General features: G+C 38.1%; 1 protein-coding gene across 1 annotated transcript in view; it reads right to left on the bottom strand.

Moving 5' to 3' along the window:
• The window catches only part of LOC105386300 (LIM domain transcription factor LMO4), a 132,404-nt gene extending 116,641 nt beyond the window's left edge, over window positions 1-15,763 (bottom strand). The window contains exon 1 of the mRNA XM_038120808.2: window positions 15,650-15,763. The gene's annotated coding sequence lies outside the window, so the exon portion shown is untranslated. The remainder of the gene's footprint in view (window positions 1-15,649) is intronic.
• Window positions 15,764-19,160: the final 3,397 nt, after the last annotated feature.

The raw sequence follows: 19,160 nt of genomic DNA, 5'->3' as shown, positions 1-19,160 counted from the left end.
ATATACAAGAGTTGTATGAAATTTAGATTTGTACCTTATTTTATACCCCGTAGTCACAATATTAAATATTCCTCAAATATGAAATTCAAGAAAAACTTAAAGCTCTTGCTTTTTAACTGTCCCGCTACCCAAAAGCCCAAACATAGGCAAACTACTCCAATATACAGGATGGCCCTGTAATTCGTGGTCTAAACGATACAGTGTGATATAGGATATAATTACCAGTAATTAATTATATCACAGTATGCCGTCGTCCACTGCTACACATAAACCTGACCCAAGCAGCGCCACTACAACACTCTATCCACCGCTTTACTCTTTCAGACACTACTGCCCACCTGACCAAGGTCATCGGCCAGCATCCCGGAGGGCGTCCCACGCAACGCTTGCCACTGTGTAGTCTCCACTCGAGAACTCATGTGCCCCACCGGTCATCGGTTCTTCGGCATATATGGCCAGTCCACTTCCACTGGCTATGGCAATGTCATAGGTACTTGCAAATTCTTGAATAGAGATAAGTTCAATCATGTCCCGTGGTACTGACTCGTGTTGCTGGTGTTTATTTAATTTATTTGTCATATTTCTTTATAGACTGGTTACATATAAAATTATTAATAATACATATATGCAGTAGCTGGTGAGGATTTTAAACCTCTTCAGCTGGTCCGGGATATTTTGCGTTTGGACACTGAAGACAATGTGGTCGATGGTCCGTTGTGGAGCTGGTCTGGTGTAGACAATGACACGCGTATGCGCCGCGCGTGGGCGCCCAAGATGGCGGCTAACAACCTAATAAGCAGTCCCCGTGATTTGTGCGGGCCGCCGGCGCCGGCGCACACCGCCTATATTTGAACTAATTTATGACGGATACATTTAGATATAATTCAAGATTGCTTTTTGGCTAAATATCGCGTCCATGACTAATGGGAGGCCTAAATTTCGCATTGTTACGTGTGAGTGCTGTAAGCCGTAAGCAGTGTAGAGATGCGATACAGCTACTTTCTTATGTGGCAAGTTTATCCTATCCTGAACCTAATGTAAATGATATTAATAGGTATATATTAATCTATTTCTTCGATATTTATATATGTTACTGTAAAAGCCCGAACAACGGTAAATCCTAGGATTTACCAGTAAATCTTAGGATTTACCAACATGAGTTGGTAAATGTAAGGATTTGTGAAAATGGGTAATTTTTTTCGGGCTTTTACCATCAGAATTTGGTAAATGCTAGAGGTTTTACAACTGACACCTAGTAAAAGTTGGTTTTGGGAATAAAACAAAGATTAATTATTACCTATTCATTTAGGGTACACTACAGAATTCCGAATTACTTTTTTACGAATATGAAAATAACGATTTTCATAATTACGAATTTCATAGTTCCGAATAATTCACAATCCCGAATTTTTAGTTTCCGAATAGCGAAAATCACGAATAGTATAATAAACGAAATTTCAAACAACAGATTTATTAAAATAACGAAAGTCAATTTTCCGAATATTATTATTTCGATGTTTCCAAAGTACGATTTTTTATTATATCGAATTGTTAAAATTACGAATTCCGAAGTTTTAGTATTCCGAAAATACAAATTCCACAATGTTTCTTAGTGAATAGTCAGTGTTTATTAACAGCATAATCCGCATACAAAAAAAATAAGCTATATTATATGAAACGCTCCGCTCCGCTTCGCTGCGCTCCGCTTTGTTTTTCGATATCTATGTGCACCTAACACGCTCCTCCTCGCTTTGCTCGTCGTCGCACCTATCTTTAGGTTTAGGTCCTAAGCTTTTTAAGATGAAACACCGTAAAAATCCGAGCAATTGTATTGCTTTGTTCTGTAACTTAACAACAAGTACTAAAAATAGTTTACTATTTAACAAAACTTGACAAACTTTGTTTACTCTATATTTGAAACGCTCCGCTCCGCTTCGCTGCGCTCCGCTCCGCTTCGCTGCGCTCCGCTTTGTTTTTCGATATCTATGTGCACCTAACACGCTCCTCCTCGCTTTGCTCGTCGTCGCACCTATCTTTAGGTTTAGGTTCTAAAGTTTTAAAGACGTTTATGCGTTTTTGTCAAAATCACGAATTATCATATTTCCGATCGGGATTTTAAATTTTCGTGATTATAATAAATCGGTATTTTATTTTTCGTATATTAAAGTAATCGAATTTTTTAACGTTCGTATATTTAACAATCGTAATAATAAATATTCGTGATTTTAATATTCGAAATTATAATTTTCGTGATTTTTATAATTCGGTATTTAAAAAAATCGGTATTGCAATATTTCGTAAATTACATATTCGGTGTTATCAAATTCGGAAAAAAATTTTTCGGAATATTTGGGTGTTCCCATTCATTTATTTCAACCCAATAACCACTTGTCGAAAAGAAATTGGAGGTCAAGGTCATTCATCAACTTTTGGGCGATGTAATGCACCGGATTATGGTATTTATGTGTATAGTAATAGATACGAATTATCATTGAATGCTGGATTATTGGAAAATAACTTTATTTTCACTCATTCACTGAACGATAATTTAAACACGGAAACCGGAAGTAAAATAATTTTCACGTATTATCATTGTTGACGTCGAGTAAATTAGATTGCAATAATAAATATTTCTTAAGTTCGGTTAGTTATAAGTTATCATCATCATCACGACTCATTACGTCCCCACTGCTGGGGCACGGGTCTCCTTCCAATGAAGGAAGGGTTTCGATCTAGTCCACCACGCTGGCCTAGTGCGGGTTGGTGGACCCCAACACAAGCAAGTTTGTGCTGAGCGAGTTGTCGGGTAAGTGGGCAACCTGACTGTCAGACGTTTTCAAGCCGCCCGAAGGCCTCTGACTAGGCTCAACGACTGCTGCCGAAGCAGCAACCGGGACCCACGGCTTAACGTGCTGTCCGAAGCACGAAAGCATCCAGAAAAGAACCACTTGAAATCGGTCACCCATCAGTCTCATACGATCACTGAAGCCCGCTCGACTACGGACGCTTTGTTCGACTACGGAGGTTATAAGTTATAAGCTGGCTTTTTCAACATTTACCGTGCCTTAATGTAAATCCTAAGATTTACCAAGTGAATAGTGGTAAAAGTGCGAATCGCAAAATCTTTCGGGCTTTTACCATTAAGAGTTGGTAAATCTTAGGTTTTACGCGTAAATCTTAGGATTTACCGTTGTTCGGGCTTTTACAGTAACATATACAATATATACAAGTATATATTAATAGTTTATTATTATATTATTTCTATTTATGTAAGTATTCTATTTATTGTTAGGTACAATAATTATTGAGTGACATTGCAATTTCTTTATTATTATTATTTTTTTGCACACCTTTAACATAATTTCTCCTGTACTTCCTGTGGGTTGACTGGTAGAAAATGCTTTTAGCATTAAGTCCACCCTTTGTACAATTATTTATATATTTGTGCAATAAAGGATTGAATAAGTTTATGTGAAATGGAAAATGCACTAATATTTTCCGCTCATTATAAAGGTAATATGGTCCTACTCCGTGGTAGTCTGTAAATGCTACATTTCATTTTAAAATTGATAAGTAGTAATATTTTATTTAATGAAAATTTACCTTCCTACCAAACCCATCCCTAATATCACATCAAAAATAATATAAGAAAACAGGATGTATTCAAAGTGTTCTAGTAAGTACCTACCAATCGAAAAAGAAACACGAACTTTTACAGCCACGTTACAGCGTCTTCCGAAAACCATATAGGTACACGTACGGAGCTTAACATGTAACGAGTGATCTTTACCAGCACCTTCAATTAGGGACTGAAAAATAAGCCCACTCCTGACATTCCCAAGAACTCTGATAGCAATCAAAACATTACTAGGAAAATCTAAGCCATGCTTATTGCTAATTGGCGTTGAGCTGAGAGCACTCCATAAATCTCTCCGGCATAATATTGGCCGTAAATATAGCATTTCTAGGCGTCATTCATAGGCCATGGACCTCACTCGACGCGCCGCGTGGTGTTGTAGGCCTTAGAATACTGGCTGCGAGGGAAGTGGACTGTTGAGTAGTGGCATAGTGGACTAATGAAGTGACTACGTACTCGATGTAGCTGAGCTTTCCGATCTCAAAGTCCCATATTTGGTACCTATGAAGTAGTATGAAGCCGACTGTACTGAGACCTGAGACTGAAGTTCAAATTACTTGACTCTTCTTAACAATTTCTGCATTAATAAAATATTTACCTAAGAAACTACAACATCAATTTATTGAGTGATTCTTAATGTGTAATTTGATCATTGATAATGATAATTCCTCTTCTCCTTCACGCATTATCCGACATCCCTTCGAATGGCCGTGAACGAACAATCGGTGCGAATCGAAAATGACCGGAAAATTTCTTCAAGTTGTCTAATGGCTTATTGTTGTACGATTGTTATTGCTGTATTCACGTTGCAAATAAACCTAAAAGACCTTATTGTCAGCGAGAGTGTTGGTTTATGTGCAGCATTACTGCGTACTTACTGCCTTTCCAACTATTCGCAAGTTTGTAGCCAACCGATGCTATTCCAAGCCCGTGTCGGCCATTGTAATGGAAATTTGTATATTGTTATTAGATAAATAAATATGTATATTTGTATATTGTTGCATGTATAACTGTTTGAAAAGACCACACAACATGACGTAGACTATAGCGCAGAAATGTACTGCAGAGTCTGAGATCGATATCGATCTATATCCGACTAAATCATCATCATCATTAGCCCATAATCGTCCACTGCTGGACTCTCCCTAAGACCGCCACGTCACTCTTTCGACCTTCCTTATCACTGATTCTTCAGCATTGTATGGCCAGCCTGAAGTTTTTAAGAGCTATGTTGTGACGGATACTTGAGTTCTCTTATGAAGTGACAACACAGTACATATAAAAATCTAATACAGTTCATTTTTTGAAGCTTCTGAAACATCCCAATTTACCTCTAATGGAGAGCAATTACGATTGAACTCGACGTAAGTACTCTAAAGAGCTCAAAGATTTTCATGGGAAATACATCCGTATTCAGAATACCAATTAGATGTTGCTATGGGCGAAAAAGCTTCTAATGACGCATTGTATGTTATATAGAAAGTACTTACTAATATATAAAAATACAGTCTACATCTACAATGTATATATGAGATACCATCAAGGAAAATGGCAAAATTTTCTTCAAAATCAGGCAATGATGCATGCTAGATAGGAAAACATACGAATTCAACAAGGAAAGCGTCCGCATGCGAGCCGAGGCTTCCTACACGGGTGTTCCATGTTGCTCTAGTAACTGAGTAATACCTACCTCACACCCATTGAATTATTCATAGATACTTGGGTAAATAAATATAGTCACTAGTAACTACATAGCGAATGACTGTTATGAAAGTAAACCGCACCAAATTTTGAAAGTAAAGAAGTTGTACTTTTATAATTAAAATGCTATAATTTAGTCTGAAAAAGTTGTCTCCTCACTCTAAAATTCTGTTTTTATTTCTAAATTACCTAAGATAAGTTATAGAGACATGGTTAAAAAATGTCTATTGAATTACTACATTTCCCCGCCCTGTCATATCATAACCAACTTAGAGCCTCAGCTGGATTGCAGTAATGCACACTGTAATTTTATTTATAGCTGATTCAAAACAATGGTCATACAGCGAGTTTCGACTGCGCCGGGCGAGAGCGGGGGCCGCGGGGGCGGGGGGTGGTCCCGATTGTCCCCGGGCCAATGGGCCTCCATAATTATCATACAATATGTATTACATGGAATGACCGCCCCCGATACCCCTAATTATATGTTTTCATACACGTACGGGCCATTGTAATGAATAGCTACGGTTTATGAAAACGTGTTGCCAGGGATTTTTGTACACTCATCGTTTTGTTATCCGCTAATAAGCTTTTGATTGGTGGTTACAGTTTTGTGTCGGATGTTTTCGTTTGACGTCGCTTTTTGTTTGCTAAGAAAATATTAATCTGATGTTGTACATGTTAGAAAATAGTTCAAGTTTAAATATATTATTGAAATCGATTTGACGTGTCACAAATATACAGAGTGTTGCAACAATCGCAAGTGTAGTAAGCCGCAAAGGGGGTACTTAGATCATTCTGAAGAACCATTGTTCTAAGATTTTTGAAAATTAGGGAAAGATAATGCATCTCCAAAAACATAACATGTAGTTTTTTTTTTTGTTGAATTGTTAAGTTCTAGAGTTTGTTTAGAATGACCCCCTGAGTCCCCTTTCGGCTCCCTATGTATACCCCTACTGCAACACCGTATAGATAATATACATATAAGTAATTATATATTTTTTTACAATAAATAAGATCAAATAGGTAAGAAATATTTTTCAATGTGATCTCAATTCTATCAGGTACACACGGCAACATCAAATGGTCGGCAGGGCACACTAACGTAGTGTATGTGTGCACACTAACGTTGTCTATGTGTGCATAAACGCAGAAATCGGTTTACACACCAGTAACAAACCACACACACACACACACACACACACAACAGCACAAACGAGTTTGCGCGTAGGCAAACGCTCGTATACCAGCTGTGACATAAAAATATCAACCGGTAGTGTTAGTGAAATAGTTATAAAATTGATGTGAAGCAAAATTTCACTACCTGTGTCTATACACTTCGTAGCTCATTGGTAGAATGTTAGACTAATGAAACATAGGTCGTGAGTTCGAGTCCACGGATGGTTATTTTTATTTAAATTAATTTAAATTTTGCGTTCATTTAAACGCTGTTGAGTATAAAATTAATATATTTGAAACTGACAAATGACTACAAGCTGCATAGCTGTCGACTATTTCTCTTCGCCAAAAATATATGATTCGTTCTTCATTTGAGAATTAAAACCATTCTACCCTCATACAATATGAATAAACGAAATTTGTTTTTAGTTTTAGTGACAATTCACCTCTGCGTCTGCAAAGTGATTCACTTTGTGATTTGTCAATTTAATTAATTACTCTTCGCAGTCAGTATGGAAAGTCACTTAACCATGTTCAAAAAGGCGGAGATAATCGTATTTATATGAACAAAAAAAACATTACAATTAGTGAAATCGCAAGACGTTTAACGGTAAGTAACATAGAATTGTAAATATTTTATTTGACTGTTAGAATATTTGTATTTGTATAAGCTAAGTATTTGTTTTTTTTTGTTTGCAGAGGAGAACTGTTCAATTATGGGTTCACCGATACGCAGATTCGGGACATGTAGACAGTAGTCGTCTATACGGATGCATCACCACGCCATCGAGATATCGTAGCTGCACATAGCGCTGATCCGTTCTGCAGCACCCGTTCTACGGCCACAACACATAATCTATCCCTACAAACCGTACGGGTTCACTTGCGTGCTGCTGGGTTGCAGTGTCGGAAGCCGACGAAGAAAATTGCTCTAACCGATCAGATCCGACGATGTCGAAACAGAGTGCGTTTTGCGACTGCTTTGATTGGTGCAACAATGTGGTGATATTTAGTGATGAAAAGTCCTTTAAGTCAGACAAGGATGGACGTAAGACATTATGGCGAAAAAGTGATGAAAATTATAATTATTGGGGTTAGCTCAGTAATTTTTATTTTTCCATTTGTATAAGATTTTAGTTATTTTGTTAAAGACTTATTATTATTTACAATTATGGGTAAGCCAATGTGTTAATGATGTTATTGTTACTGAGGTTGGAATAAGTTATCTTATTTCTAGCTAATTAACATGTTGATTCATATAACTAATGACTTGCCTATTTACTTTAGTAAAACAGCCAGTCCATCCTTTTCTGATATTTATTATGATTTAAAACTGCTAATTGAAAATGTTCCTTATTAATATAAACTACAACTATGTTTTAAAACGAAAAACAACTAAAACGTAACATCCTTAATGTTTATGTTACGGCAAGAATAAATTTGGTAATTTTAACACTTAATAACTTGTTTCATTTACTTTCTGTGTTGCTTTTATTCGTATATACTACAATACTATTATTAACCATCTTAAAAATAAATTAAATCTATAAAAAAAACAAAAAAGGAATATTGTAAAGTTCAGTGGGATTTGAACCACCATATCGATTATTGTAAGTCTTGTATCATACCAACTGAGCCATTCAATCTATTACAATGCCTTGCAAAATTTTGCTTCATATCATAAAAACAATGAATCATTGTCACTGGCACAACTACATGCTTACAATATCCGTGTGTGGGTTGCCCAGAACTAAATAATTACGTCGACGTCGCTGACACACACATACACTACCTACGTTAGTGTGCCCTGCCAACCATTTAACGTTGCCGTGTGTACCGGTGGTGTAGTCGAGTACTCGTGTATTTATTCTCAAACGTAAGAAGCATAGCGGAATAAGCTGCCGATGCCGCCACAGTACAGTGAACGTACAGTTCGTATGCACCTTACATACCATGTTTACACACGTACAATCGGCAATCGTACCTACCCTGTGGACTATATTTTGACACTGCAACTATTCAAGAAAGTTTAAGTAAAAGTTTTCTTTTTATTGAACTCTTCTTTTTACAAATTCATTCTGCTGATTGTGGTGCCGAGTCCCGAGTTCGACCTTTGGATTTTAAATGTTTTATCATTGCAACCCATCCCGTCCCAACTGCTGGGGCACGGATCTACTACTGAAGGAAGGGTTTTAGGCCTAGTCCACCATGCGAGCATACGGACCCAGTGCGGGTTGGTGGATCCAAATTAACAATCTTGTGTCCCATAGCCATAGCACAGGATAAATACTAGGACCTTATACCTAACCTAAAGTACCAAAACTGAAATATTGTCATGTGTTCTTTAGTTTTGCAAGAAAATAAAGTTATCAGTAACACAATTTTCGACGAAACAGCTTCAATTTACATCTATGTTGCGACTGTACTGTCCGTGTTCCTAAGCTGTGCTCAACACGGGATCGCTTCTACGCGAGGGAGCAACCTGAATGGACGAGAGCTGAGCCTGGCTGAATGCCGCCTACCCTCGCGTCGCCTACCCACGCGGCACGGGCTGCTGTTTACACATACAGCCTTGCGACACAAACCCTCGGGTTTTGATTTGACAATCGATGTCTCTCTCGAGTTTTTATTTCACAATCGATGTCTTTATCGATCGTTTAAACTGAATTTAAGAATGAAACCTAGCGCTGTGATTGGCTGAATTATTGTAAAGCAGTACTGAAAGCCTTTGCTTAGGTTGATGTACTGAAATGAGAAACCGGACCAGCATACAAACTTGCGATACGCGAAGTCGGAAAGAAGCTTGCGGAAAAGGTAGTAAAATATAGATAGATCAGCGTAAGGACATTTATGTATTTCTTTATTGAAATAAAATATTGTATGTACCTATGCCTATGTATTAATTAATCAAAAATAGTTTAGTAATAGTTTAATAGTTATTAAAAAATTACTATTTCGAAATGAATTACTCTTACATGTAGGTAGTTGGTATGGAAAAATACGCTTCAAATTTAAATTTCGCTCAGTTTCATTCGCCCGCACCTCCTCCCTACCACCGACCATAGACTCGTTCTTCAATTGAAATGAAATAGGGCTGAAATGATTTGAACCTGCACGGGGCCGACGCATTTTTGTCTGTTTTTCCGCAGCTGAAAAGCCTCAAGCTACTAATTAGGCAGGGCCGGACGTGCCAATTAATTCAAGTTTCACTCGCCAAGTTTGCTGCATCAATTAATTTCATAGTTAATTAGCGGCAAGCAGACTCGTCGAACAAAACCGCTGGACGAAAGAAAGGCTAACGGATACAGCACTGTGGACTACAGACCTCCTGAAAGTACTGAGTCAAAAAGCGGCCTATAGGAACTGAGTAGAAAGGAATATAAATACATGGTATCTAATTTATACTTACAAGAATTGATAGAGTCACGACAGCAAGAATTATGCTGTAAGCAATGTCTTCCTATTTTATAGAGCGGTGCTCGAGTACTTCCAATGTTTTACGGAGCAATAAATAAGCCTATTTTATTTTGTGCCATTGTCTTATTTCAAGCGATGGCGATGTACCGCGGAGAATTTAACAACAGCACGCCGCCGCCGCATCTCGCGCAAATAAAATTTTAACCTCTGCTTAATGTCTCGCGCTACATTTCGACGAAGTGAATCCGGCAAATTGACAGACAGTAAAATATTTTATTCCCGCAATAATTTCATTTGTAAGAAAAACAAGCGGCGCTCGGTGCGAGCGGCCGCCGTGGCTTCCGCGCGAATTAACCCATTAACCGGCGAAATTTTGGGGAAATAACTCAAGTTACGGCACTCGTAAAATCGCGTATATTTTATTAACAAAACGATGTTACAGTTTAAAGTACCAGGTTCTTGTCAATGTTTACTACTCTCAATTAATAGAGGCTTACGTAGGCTTATTTCATTTATAGCCTTTATCTACGAACACCAGCAACCTTAAAACTGAAGGCGCCGGGCTTCCCAACCTTCTCTTCAAAGCGATCGAAAACGTCTTGTACTTAGAGCTCACGCATGAAAGCCTCATGCGGAGTCTTGGCTTCCTCTCCATTGCCCGCGGCTGGCGGCGGCTCACCGGCTCCACTCAAGACGCCGCTCACTCTGCGTTCAATTCTGAACATTTAGAGTGTCCTCACCTCCGCCCAGGAGGCAGGCTGCCGCTTTGTTTTCCCTCGCGATGTCATTAGTGGAAAGTGCTCGATATTTTCGCAGTCATCGATTATTTTTAATGGCCGCCGCCGGCTCACCGCACGTGCAGCCTGGTTACCGAGCCTGTGACGTGAGATATCGCATTAATAAACTTCCTTTACATGTATTTACAACATTGTACATTGTTTTGGTCGTCATGAAATAATTATTTCAGTGCTTTTTAAACGTTGTGTTTCATAACCCGAGCACGATCCTCAGTCCCGGATAGGTGAGGAGGAGCGATTAGAAAGTTTTTCCCTCAGGTTGATGCATCGGCGGCCCGCGGGCCGATCATTAAGGGATCATTAAGCCCGACCCGGGCCCTTTTGATGGCGCCCTTTAGCCCGCGTATTGTTTGCCGACTTTACGGCCGTATCCAACTGTTTTATTTTATTTTTGTCATAATTATTTCGCGGTCTGTGAGGTATTGGTAATGGTGCGTTGTGGACTTTTAAATTAATGTGTACCATATAATATTATAAGTTCGAACTAACGTTAACTTGATTTAATAACTATTTAAAATTAGTACAAACACATTTTAAAAACTGCAATAAGTCGACTTAAGTAAGGATTACACACGTTTGCACATGTAAGTCTGCGAAACAGCCGAAATTTACTTTAATAATATCAGCACCAGTTCACCGTCCACAATTAAGTTAGAGTGAAACGCAACGCTTCGAGCACGCATCGCCAAATGACGTGAAGTCAAAGCAATCAAAACTAAACAGTTTGTCACCGAGAGCCATGACGGCGGGATACAGAGAGGCAGTAATAATTCTAACAAACTCTTTAGCGCTGCAGCGGCGGAGGCAAATGAGGCGCGACGCTCGCTGCTAACTAAACCAATCGCCGCGCCCGCCCGCGCAGACTGGCGGCTGAACGCTTGCAAACGCGTTGGCATTTTTAGACAGTGTCTATTATTATGGTTATACGAATATTGTTCTTGTATTATTAGATTATAAAATATCACGGTAAATAAATTATAACGAAGTAGTAATCCTGTAACCATTTAGTATTTAAGCATGTGAACCATATATTGAAGGTTCTACATAATATAAAGTCTTTCACACCTGCGTTTGCCAACCGCGGCTGTTGCCCGCCACGTTGCATTACTCAAAGCGCCCGCTAACGTGGCTTCCACACCGCACGCACTAGCTCACCACCACCGCGACGCTTGCAACTGATCTCTTATTCACGTCGTTTGCACCCGCCGCGGCCCGCCCGCCAGTCTGCAACCAGCATTTAACATCATTTGCACGAACTGCTTTTTAAACCTCATTTGTTTTAAACGATAGCAACCCTTTCTTCACCGCTTGTTATACGACCTAACGATATTCCGATCTGAGAGTCGGCTTGATTGTATCTGGTTACGGATAAGTCTGCACAAGTTTTAAGGTCATTAGAAGACGTTGTTAAAGAAAGGTGTTTGTGGAAATAAATTCGAAAATATTGTAAGATACTATCGCAGTCTGGTGTGGTTCGTTCTAGGGGATTAAGGCTTCGTCATTTGGTTGTACTGTAGCTATTAAGCTAACTCCTGGTTGTCCAGACAGGACGTCATAACTAGGCTTAATTTTGAGCTCTAATTTACTGAAGCCATTCTACGCATGTGTTGCATAATCCCAGGCTTTTAGGCGCACCCTACGCTTCGTGGTGGCTCACTCACAGACTATTTTGTTATTGTTATTACACATCACGTAACGGTTTATGGATTATGGGTGTTGAACGATGGGCAGCCGAATAGGTGATTAAAACAAACACCTAGGTTATACAATACTATGTATGTGCATTTGTGCAATAGGTAGATACTGCGATACTTATTATGAAAAAATATTCTTCATTTATCAGGATGTTCGATTTTTCTAGAATAAAAAAAAATATTTAGTATTTTTTTCCGTAACAATAGTAATAAACATACACTTCAAATTTTAATTATGCTTATAATGGTCTAGTTTTTTAGCTATTATAAGCCCCTAAACGTAGGTAGAGGAGTGATTTTTCAAAAGGGCTTATATCACATATTTTTTAAATTCTATGAATTCCATCATCATTGTAAAAATGTGCAAAGCGTGAAAGAAAATAGATCTTTAATAACAATACTTAAATATTATTATTATGATGTTATCTGTGGAATTGTGTGTATTCAGAATCAGTCTACAAACAGCGATAAGGCAATTCCTCACTGATGAACGGTTCGAGCTATTTTTGGCCTTGGCATTTAGTTATTTAAACTGCTCTGTAAGCTTCGTTTCGACGAATAGCGGTCCTAGATTTGATTCCCAGGTTCTGTTTATGTGAAGTTGTTGTGCTCACGATTTGGAATTCAAAGATTATGATTATTACTACTTAGGTATGTATAATACGTTTTAAAAGGTACAGTTTCCATTAGTCAACTTCAAATATTATACAATTTTGCATACCTATTTAAAGTTAAGGTAAGGATGATAACCCTTCCTTTAATGGAAGGAGACCCGTGCCCCAGCAGTGCAGACGTGATGGGTCGTGATGATAATGAAGGATGGATACCATTACTCATAGATGCTTCTATAAATTAACAAACTGGGCCTTACCTTACTTATCATTAGTTCCAAATAGTTACACTTAAAAAGTGTGTATCTATCAAAATTAGTACAGAAGAGCTGGATGTGACGGGAGGCGCCCTGTGCAAGCGCCCTAATGCCTAACGAACGCATTACCAGACCGGGAGTCGTTATCGAGATTGTGATCTAGGCACACACATATCTAGACTAGAACATATATCTAAACTTGAGTACTACCCATTATGCAACCACAGTAGTTGCATAATGACCGCTACGCGTAAAGAGATAAGATCCACATCGCGCTAAATGATTTTCAGTGTGGCGTGACGGCGAGGGCAGTTTTAATGATTTTCGTAGCAATTTATTGAAAGTTTATTTTGCAACTTTAGTTGTTTTTCCTGTGCACAAATTAAGTTAAATTATACGTATACACTGTTCCTTATTATATGTATGTGCCCAGCGTGACACGTTTAGATGAAACAAAAAACTTTTTAGCAGGTATCTAAAGGTTATACTATTTTTGGTATTTTACATAGATTTACCAATTTCTTATACTCTAGGCTTTATAATACTCCATATATCAATTATATACCTACCTAATTATAATCCGAATCTAAATTTTCTTTCAAAAATTCACAACTGAGAATTTTAAGTTAGATGTTACCTATAACTTTATCCACAACACCCAAGGTTAGCTGGAAGAGAATGCTGTTAGCATTAAGTTCGCCTATGTAGATATTTATTATTGTGCAATAAAGTATTTAATAATAATAATGTATTAGGAAAACTAAAGTATGACATTTAGCGCTTTGAGTTTATAATAGTACATGAGGTGTTGGGCGGGAGGGGGGCACGAATAGGGCGGGCGGGCGCTTTTTAAGATAATAATTGCCAATATTTGTTCTTAAATGAGCTGTTTAATGTTTTGCATCCCGAAATATAAAGAAATAGAAACTAGTGTAAATCAGCGGGTATTGATAGCTTCGTACCGATAATAAATTTATTTCCTCCACATTTTACCCCAAACAAATCCTTTTAAACGACACACAATAAAGTCTTTAGGAAAGCTCATTCTGCTCCAACAGGGCGGAGTAGCAGCCAATCGAAATGGAGAAACGATCGAGAAATGCTATAAAAAGCCAAGAGTCGTAATAGAATTGACACACTCTGAGTCAGCGTCATCACAGGGGGGGTGAGGCGCGGGGCGGGGAGACATGGATAGGGCGGGCGGCGGTTTTTAAGGTAAATCGCGCAGGGTTGCCACCGTCAGGTTTAGTGTGGGGTATTTGAATAGTTCTTAATGGTTGGTAAGTGCATAGGCTACTTGGTTGGTTGGATTCCCGGGTCAGGTGCCAGAAATAAATGGAATTAGTCATAATTATCAATTTCTTATGCTCATAAAATGTATGTTAGTACAATACTACATAGATTAGGAGTATTTACTGTAAGGTGGTATAACTTGATTTATTTTCTAATTTATTATATTCTTATGTAAGTATTAGATTTTTAAAAAACTTAATGTATTGTGTAAGTATTAGAAGTATTTATGATTAAAGGATAAATTATATTTTAAAGTGAAAGAAAATCTACTTATACCTAACCGTACATTTTTTACTATGATAATATGATAGGCTATATATTTTGCTTAATGTTTCCTACTTAAGAAACCTTACTACTAAGTAAATAAAATGTTTAAACATTTTATACGATTGTGGTCTAATGTTCGAAAACTACATTTCTTGCAATGGCAACACTGGAGTAACGAATGCAAAAAAACTATCCACGAATCTGCGAATATTTCCCGTGACGCGATCATTTGTCTCGGGTCTGATCGAGTCTCGTGAAGTCTCGTCGATCGAGAAGCCCCGAATTGAATCGCGGCCGCAATTTATTTGTGTAGAGTTTGTTCAACTTTTATTGACTAGTCGTAAATTCTTGCACCAGTCTACATTTACAACGCCACGTCGCTTTTGCGGCCCATAAAATGTATGTAAACGTTTAGTTAGTAATGCTTTCGTAGTTTCGTAAGATAAAGTTTTCGGTCTCATTTATATTTATTGCACATTAAAGTTCTGGAAATAGTTTTAGTGTTAAATACCTAAAATCATTTGGGTTTGTGCGTTCATCAACCTTTGCAAGTGTATAAGTTCGTCACCCAAAAGTTTTTTGGTCGGGGAGAACTTTTTTATAAGTACCCTATCTCACTATTATTTTTAGTTATGATTTTTACACAATGACTAAATTTGCATAACTTTCAGTATTTCAGTACCTAAGTATGTATTTTGTGTGTTATGTCAACACAACCTCAACCTCAAGAGTAAAACATGTACTTAGTATAAACCTGCCTGAAAAAAAACATAACGTAACATCCGTTAAAAGCACTTACTTGGCGTGCGCGTGGTACCGTGCAGTTCTCAGGTTCTACAGCCCCGGTCCCGGCACTCGCGTCCTCGACCACGTAGCACGACCGTCGCGTCTCGAGACGTCTGCAGACGCCGAGCAGCCGCGAGTCTCTGAGCTGAGCGCCGCGCGGCTGGGCGGGCCGGCCGCCGCGCGCCGCCCAATCACGGCCCCGCCCACCGCTAGCCACGCCCACCTGAATTAATAAACGTAGCAAACACCGGACACGCGGACAATGCAGCATTGTCCCGAAATAGTTTCAATTAGAACCGGAGGAACACAAAAGCCTTGGCCGGATCATTCACACGAAATTGGCCGCTGCATCGCCGATTACCCGCCGGATTGTTGTTCTAAATATTTGGCATTCTTGGCCCTGGAGTTGGATGCTGGTTTGGTTGCTAAGGCTCGTTTAAGGGGTAAACAACGGACACTAGCTTCGCCGAAGACAGGCTGGCAGGTCTAGGAATTTACAGAAAGAATGGAAGGACTTGCGGTTGAATCGTATAACATGTTCTTCCGTGTTTACTTGTAGTCTAATCAAGCTTCTTTGTAGATTTTATAATACATAGATTCATTCAGAAGAAAATGGATAGTACACACACTGTGGTGTAAAAGTAGATGAGTACTTACAATGTAACTATAAAGTCCTGAAAACGGAGGTGATCCTAACTAATTGTTAAATACCGTATTTAATCGACCCATAATTATATTTATTTATAAGCAAAAAACCGATAAAAAGTCTTTGCAAAATCGTACTCTTCGTTGTCAGCACTTTTAGTTGCACTTTAAATACTACATTTTTTAATTCCTATTCGTTATTTGCAACCAACTCGACAATCTGAACAACTTTTGTTCTATGAAACATTCAAGGCCGAAAATAAAAAAAATAGCGTTTATGATGCAAAGGCTGTACGGTGAGGCAATGCTTTTTGTTTTTATTGGTTAGGTTAGATTAGATTATAAGTTATTCTTAAGCTCAGAATATTTTTTTCTTGTAAATCTGTATTAGGTCTTATCTACCTACAAAATAGTCAAGTGAAAAGAAAGTCTTCAGTCTATACAGTACAACACAATATAAAATTCACGGTTTTAGCAACTTTGTATGGAAAATTGAAACATAATAGCGAAATTTTAAACAGTTTCTTGTCAAAGTTGTATAGAATAAAATTGTCTACCTATTACTTTCGGATTAGGTACTATTACCTACTATCCTCAGCACACCGACGTGACACTATGATGTGGTAAAATAGAAAACAACCTATTTCGTGAAAAAAAAAACATAACAAAAACAGTAAATTTAATTAATAATGTAATATTTGTACAATAAAGAGTTAAATAAATAAAAATAAATAAATTTAATTTATAAGTACTTTAGTGATTACTTATTTTTGTGTATAGATAGTTTGGTTGTGTATTGCAAATTAATTAAAAACACCCACATAAAAAATACTATATACAAAAAATACTTATACGTTGTTACTTATACGAAGTTGTAGTTGAAGAATATGTCTACTAGGCAGAAGCAACTTCGATAAGGAGGCTGTAAGGCGCATCCAACTGGGTTGGGCTGCATCCGGGAAACTTCGTCACATATTCTCCTCGGCCATTCCTCAGAGCCAGGTCCAGAGACGTGGACACTGACGGTAGGACTGGTCTACCGATTTAAAGTCGCTCAGCGTGCTATGGAGAGAGCTATGATTGGTTTTTCTCTGATGGATCGTATCAGAATTGAGGGTATCCGTCAGATGACTAAGGTCACCGACATAGCTGTCAAAATATGCAAGCTGAAGTGGCAGTGGCCTGGTCATATCTGCCGAAGAACCGATAACCGTTGGGGTAGACGAGTTCTCGAGTGGTATTTAGTTTTTCCTATTTCAAATTATAGTACTTTTTTTTGCACCTTCCTGCATATACTAGTTTTCTGTATTTCCTGTCGGTTGGCTGGTAGAAAATGCTTATAGCATTAAGTCCACCTTTTGTATACTTATATTTCATATAAATTTGTGCAATAAAGCATCAAATAAAATAAAATAACAGGCAAAAGCAGAGTGGGACGCCCTCCTGCCCGCTGGACTGACGATCTTAGGCGGGTAGCCGGTAATGGTTGAATGAGGAAGGCCGAGGACCGAGTGTTGTGGCGCTCCTTGGGAGAGGCCTATGTCCAGCAGTGGATGATTAATGACTGATGATGACTTATTCGTATGTAAGTTCAAATATGTTTAATATCCAAGAGACGGCTGTCACGATTGTATTAATGCAGTACCTACTCACCAAATTTATAATCGATAGGGCATCCGGAAGTTTATCATATCCCCTCATCCATTAGACGGCCGAATGGCGTAGTGGTTAGTGACCCTGACTACTGAGCCGATGGTCTCGGGTTCGATTCCCGGCTGGGGCAGATATTTGTTTAAACACAGATATTTGTTCTCGGGTCTTGGATGTGCCCGTTAAATGGCAATAGGCCCGCCCCCTATTACATTGGGACTAACATAACACTCTGGCGAAAAGTGGGTGCAGCAATGCACCTCTGCCTACCCCGCAAGGGAGTACATTAGTACAAGGCGTGAGTGCGTGTTTTTTTTTTTCTCATCCATTAGAAACGAGCTTATAATCTTCAACGGCTGAACAGATTTTCATGTTACCTGGCTAAGGGCACTCGGCGTATCATTATACTTATCACCCTAAGAAAACAAAAAATAAATCAGTTCAGCCGTTTAGGAGCTACGATACCACAGACAAACACACAGAAAAGTTAAACTTAAAACACTCCTCATTTTCCGTTGGGGGTTAAAATATGTATAAGTATTAGGTTTACATTATGGTAATACGATAAATACCCATATATAGAGCCATAGGTCTCTAGCCTTGTAATACAGTGTATGTTTTGCTAAATATTTGTAAAACTGTATTTTATTATCTTAGTGGATGGATCCTTAAAAATGAAACTAAATAATAATATTATATAGGTAGTTAGGTAATTTTATCCATAGCAAGTATTTGTGTAATAAAATCTTCAGTTTTAAGTTTTTCCCTCAATCTTTTAGTATTTGATAGTACCTACTATTTGTAAATTTATATTATTTTAACTATATTCTTCTCCGCATACTACCGTGAACCTCCTCAAGTATTAAATGTACGTCTATCACAGGATTCAATACTAGTTTCGAAACTACACAAACATATGGAAAAAAAACATATGTAACTTTTGGAACAAACAAAGAAGAATGGCCAAATCTGACCCGCTTTGCGTAAGTTAGCAGCCACTAACAAAAACCTCTTTTAATTAATTGATAAAAAAATTGCTTAATGTAGGTTTGTGTAAGGTCAGTGTTACTCTTTCTCTTTATCTCTCTTTCATCAAGATGACAAACCTTATAATGGTCTTCGCAGATTATAACAACTCACCGGCGACTCGACTCTATGCCTCAATTTCTTCCAGCCAACCTACGACTGGGTGAAAGATAAATGACATTAGATCCTTTAACTTATTTGAG

The sequence above is a fragment of the Plutella xylostella genome, chromosome 4, assembly GCF_932276165.1.
Source record: "Plutella xylostella chromosome 4, ilPluXylo3.1, whole genome shotgun sequence".
Lineage (NCBI taxonomy): Eukaryota > Metazoa > Arthropoda > Insecta > Lepidoptera > Plutellidae > Plutella > Plutella xylostella.
Note: the sequence above shows the minus strand (reverse complement) of the source record. Positions and strands in the feature narration are given on the sequence as shown.